This window comes from Pterocles gutturalis, unplaced genomic scaffold (genome assembly GCF_000699245.1).
Source record: "Pterocles gutturalis isolate BGI_N339 unplaced genomic scaffold, ASM69924v1 scaffold37721, whole genome shotgun sequence".
Lineage (NCBI taxonomy): Eukaryota > Metazoa > Chordata > Aves > Pterocliformes > Pteroclidae > Pterocles > Pterocles gutturalis.
Window position 1 is genome coordinate 9636 of NW_010101782.1, and position 6064 is coordinate 15699.

Sequence of the window (6064 nt, forward strand, 5' to 3'; positions counted from 1 at the left end):
TATCTTTTCACCCCTCCTCAGGGTTCTTATATAGCTTATGGCAATCAGCCATTTCTTTTTTTTTTTTTAAGCAGATATTCCCACTTCCTTTGATTGTGCAATAACCATATAGTAATGCTGGCTTGTTCTGCAAATCATTTTACAGATAAAATCTCCCATCGTACAATCTAAGATCTGTTTTTCATATTACAAGCTTGAAAGAAAAATGTTGGAGGTAGGAACTACGTGGATATTTGGTTGCTTCCACATTCAGTTCTCTGTGCTTCTACTACACCATTTTAAGACCTCAAACTGAAATAGTGAGTCATTTTCACAGCCACATTACACATGGATTAATGCACAGGAACATAGCAGAAGTAAACAAATGCTTTCTAAACTTTCACATAGAATTGTTTTAGCCAGAATTGTATTAAACCCTCAGTTCCTTAACATAATTTGACACTGTTGTGGACAGGGCCTCAGAAAGAAGAGCAACTGTTGGTCTCGCTCTCAACCCATGAAAAGTAATTAAGACCCCACTTTCCCCTGGGGAACAGGTTTAGCTATCACTTCCCTGGCAGCCTGTTCCAGATGAAGAGTTATTACTACAGCTGTTCAGCTGACGGCAATTACTACTGATGATGGTCATTGTATGTTGATCTCGCCTTCTAAAGGTTTCCTCCCAAGAGATCTGACACGATGACTGCTGAACTGCAGCATTACACTGCTTTCTGCTAAGAGACCAACTGACATTTACCTTTACATGACCTTAGTGAGCTACAAAACACATACTCAACCACAGTTGCTTAACCAAGCTGACACACAGAATTTCTAACTTTTGCTTTCCCTTACAGTGAAAAAGTTTTAAACACCACAGCTTTAAACCACAGGACCCTGAAAAACAAAAACAGGATGTCTGCCTCTAAAGCTGGTGCCCTATATATTTTTCCTGAGACTATGCTCTCTGGGACCAGGTTGGTGTAATCTCTCAATACAGTCTATTGGCCAAATTCTCTCTTTCCTGCTGGAAGGGTAACTTTGGTGCGTATGACAGAAAATATTTTCATGGCCAAGGGTTGTTGTAATCACAATCAGCATAACAATAGGACGAGCTGGAGAGAAAAAAAGAAGCCTTAAAGTAACATAAGAGTAAAGGAGACCTTTTGCTCAATTCAACACAGGAACTATTGTTTTTTAGAAAAAGCATGCTGTTGTTTTTTCTTCTTCCTCAAGAGTGGGTTTTGATACTGCCAGGGTACTGCTGAATCAACTATCTCAGTTGGAAGAGACCTACAACAATCATCCAGTCCAACTGCCTGAACACTTCAGTGCTCAGCAAGTTAAACTGTGTTATGAAGGGCATTCTCTAAATGCCTCTCAAACACTGACAAGCTTGAGGTATCAACCACCTCTCTAGGAAGCCTGTTCCAGTGCTTGACCACCCTCTCAGTAAAGAAATTCTTCCTAATGTCCAGAGCCACCGCCGAGTGTCCTGGCACTGGGTCCCAGGGAGAAGAGATCAGCAGCTCCCTCTCCACTTCCACTCCTCAGGAAGCTGTACACAGAGCAATGAGGTCACCCCTCAACTTCCTTTTCTCCAAACTAGACATGCCTTGCAGCCCTTTCACCAGCTTTGTTGCCCTCTTTTGGATGCATTCAAAGACCTTCACATCCTTGCTTGTCAATCAAGTCACACATCCATCCCCAAAGGCTGTCACTTAACACAGGTAAAGCACACGTATAATTTCTGGTTTTATAATTCCCAACAGTTTCCAGCTGTTGGGAGTGGCTGACCTTAAATGTTCAGACTAGGAAGAAGGATCAAAAATAAACTAAGGTTTGTCCCTGCTCTTATTCTGATGTGTATTTCTCCTCCATTCTTCCTTTTTTCATTATAAAAATCCTATGCATTTTGAGAGGTTTTATTTGCATTGTTTGCTGCTTGCAGACACATTTCAAGAACTAGCAAGCGTACAGCTTACTCATTTTACAGACCTCAAAAGCTTCAGCTCTTTTCCTCAAAGACTTTGTGATACACATAGTAGGCTACATCAGACAGATAAAACACTCCTGCCAACAATGGGCAGGAGACAAGACTTAAAATAAGGCAGAAAGCACAGACTGACACTTGCTTAATTTGGAGCATCTCTTGCCTCTTTCATTAGTAAACAGTCTATTACAGAGATACAGGAATTTGCCATGTATTTTTACAAGCAGGCCTAATTCTATACCACATCCTCTGTCCTTCTGTCAGAACATCTGTGTGCATACAGTAAGAAATTAGAAAGAAAGAGGGACTTCAAGACATAACACCATGGAGAGAGAAATGGCACTATGCATTATGTTGAATCAAGCTGTATGATGGATCCACTTCAAATTGTTTGATTTTACATCTTCCACAAAAAAAAAAAAAATCTGGTGATGTAAAGAAAGTGCTAAGGTTAGAGAGAAAGAGCAAAGTGATTAAAATGAACTTTCCAGCTCTAGAAGTAACATTCTCAGTATATAGACCTTCCATAGTGTATAACTTAATTTGGATGGTTACCAATATATGTAGATGACTAACCTTAAGGACCAAACAAATGTGCTGTAATGAGACAAATGCAACTGCTAGTTTTTTTTCTAGGTTACAAGGCACAGACAAAACACCATTTTGCAGTCTCTCTGTGCACTAATGGAGTCATCTTCTGACTGCTCAGCAGAGAATTTTAAAAATTTGGTGGGTAAATACATCAGGCAAAAAGGTAGTCTAAGCATTTATTGTTAAAAAAAGAACTACTCATCAACTGATTGAAAATAACATTCTTATTTCATCTGTCAGATTTGATTAATCTTTAACAACATCATTCTTATTTAACTTTGGACACCTCAGAAGCAGCCAGTATAAAACAGCATAGCTCCACTCAGGCCAGCAACCACATGAGGTTTTTTTATCCCTGAGAGCCTGGGCCAGAGATACTCTGCAAGAACTTCAGACAATCACAGAACTATATATTGAATACGATGCTTTTGTCCACTAGCTCAGGAGGTTGCATTTTTCCACATTTTTGCCCAGATCACTGGAAACAAACATCATCCCAACTATCTAAAGGATCCAAAGCAGCCATATTACTACAGAAAGGTATCTTAAGCTCAATTTGCAAGCTTGCTATTTGGTCTTGTTTTTATTGACATCTTACACCTTCTACCAAGACCTTCTTGCACGGATTGCTATCATCATAAATCCAGTACTGGATGTATTAACCACTGAAGCCTACCCAGTGCTGCAACCCACCGAACTGGTTTGCTTTCACTCAAAAAAACATTCTTAGATGGTACTATCACCAGTTTCCAACCAGCCTGACAGGTTTTGCTGAACAACCACTTTAGTTACTGTGACACTAATGCACACGTGCAGATTGATGCAACAGATGTTTGTCCAAGGTAGCACGGCTGAAGGGTAGGAACTCTATATACAGGTGCAGCAGAATAACAACAAAAGGAGTTTTGAAGAGAGCATGGCCAAAAGTAAAGGTTACTGTCATCAGCAAACTTCTCTCCTACTGTCTAGCAGAGAGGACTTCAATAATCTACTGCTCACACTACACAAAAAGCTCTCCAAATACTACAGTTGTAGATCTGATATTTCATGTTTAGTAATCAACATAGAAGCTTACAAAGTTTAAAAAATGACCAGTTACTGGCTTCGGAATAAAGGTATACTCTGAGATTGATTTTGTAACTCATAGTGCTTGTTGAAGGCAAGGAAAGCTTTGCCTTTTGGCAGCTTGACAAAGTCAAGCTTGGCTTCACAAAGAAGTGCTCCATGTGAAACTGTCATCATCATAGCGTACTATCATTAACTATTACGTGAAAGCCATGTTTTCACTTACTTTGCAAACTGAGAAGGTTCACTGCATATATATATATATATATATATGCAATTTTGGCTGAATTCTACTCTTGGCAGATTTTTTGTCTAATTCCTTGACTGTATTGTGACTCTGGGATGAGGATTTGTCACACTAGTTATCACATGCATGTTACTCCCAAATAAGATAAAACCACTTTCCATTATGCAGTTAACTCCAAAGTAGGGGGTACTGGGGAGGGAATCTAACTACTACATAACTCCACAGCATGAAACAACATCTATGTGAACAAACAGAATAACAGTTTATTCTAACCAGGTAAATAAGCAGAATAAAAGTGAAGCTTTTAATAGGAAAAAAAAATTATTTTCCCATCACAAATTCCAAGACACACTAGTATAGGGAATACACTAAGCGCAAAGCAAAAGCCATGGTGTTTTGGAAAACTCACACACCAAAGCAAGTATAGCACAGATGAAGACTTACCTGCTTATACTTCTGCTGAACAACAAGACTAATAATCATGCTAAGTATAGCTAATATTCACATAGAAGTCATGCACGAGGCAAATACAGTGTTAATATCTTATTGTTTGCATTCAAAATGGCAATTTAAAACAACAAAAAACATACATCACATTCTGTGCTTGTCCAGCAAAGTTCACAATTTGGATAGTGAGATACAACATTTCTATTCAAGAATCAGCACAACTCTTACACGAATGCATCCTACTAAGTAGAATCACATACATACAAAATGAGATTATCAGTGATAAAGGTGAAAACTGGCATGCTTGAATTTAGAAACCTAAAAGTACACAAAACTTTGGTTTTTAGGTAGTACCTTTAACTTTGTATTACATCTATAACTTTTTACCTCATGTTTTCCATATATTTGAAGTTAATTTCAAATATTCAGAAGCTAAAATTTATACATATATATATAGTGGGCCTTTGAATTTAATAATCATTAATTTAGCAATATTTAGTTGCAAGATCATTCTGTTAAATGCACCTGACATGCACCCCAAGAAGAATTAATGAAATAATAGTGTATTACCTTAAACCATGTGGCACATTACTTGAAATACTCTATTTTTTTTTTCCATTTGTTTATTTGGTTAGCTTTCCTTTTCTTACTTTCCACAGAAGAGAAAAACGCATTTAAATTCTACCATGAGCTAGAAACGCAGGTACAGTTTGCAAGGTGCATTACATAAAATAACATACAATACCACTATTTCTCATGCACTATATAGTAGAAATAAGATTAGAACTGTTTCTTTCCAAATGCAAAATCCTGTGCTTGCACCATGCTGATTTTTTTTTTTAAAGACCAATTTGAATGGAACAATTTATAATCCTCTGATTTGAAAGAACATCCAATATATAGTATGTTGGGAAAATACAAGCACCATGATATCTTATAGAAAGAGTAGGACAGTTAATATAGATTCAGTAGACACAATCTGTATGAGTTGCCTGGACAGAAAGTAACCATATAATGTGAAAGGAAACATCTTAAAAGCTATCACACTATAGACTGGAATCACATTGCTTTCAAATTCACTCTGAACACCATTGTTTATATTTTTCCCCTATGTGTAGGAAAACAACAATTTCTGTTCTTCTTTTCAATCTCAGTTACCAAAGGGTTTTTCCAATGACAATTCCCTATTTTCTCTTTCAAGAATGAACTCAGGTGAGTTTTTCATCAACATTAACATAACATCCAAACAACTAGTTAGACCTCCATGAGCTTGTGCCAGCTGTACCATATATTTAGACCATATATCACTGCTAACTCAAGAGTTCTGTTCACCAGCATTATTTGTATCCATTTCTGCAGGTGAGATAAAGCCTTAGTATGCCACCTGGATGTTCTGGTCCAATCAGGCCTTGCTGTATGCTTTAATGCCCTGCTTCACATTTGAAATTTACTCTAGAATCCCCATCCCCAATACTAGAATTGCACATGATAGGACAAAAGCATGAAGGTTACTCAAGATCCTGTCAAAACACAATACAGAGGTGCCCTGCATGAAGATACTACTATGCTTATTTCAAGAAATAGATATTTGCTAAACAAAATAGAAATAACATGAGAGATCATTCAGCAATTGCAGTGAACTCACTGATAACAGGGATTTTCTGTCCTGGTCAATCAAGACAACTTCAGCATCTCCTTAATAATTTTACTTTCATATTTTTGGAACACCATTTCCCTATAAGTGT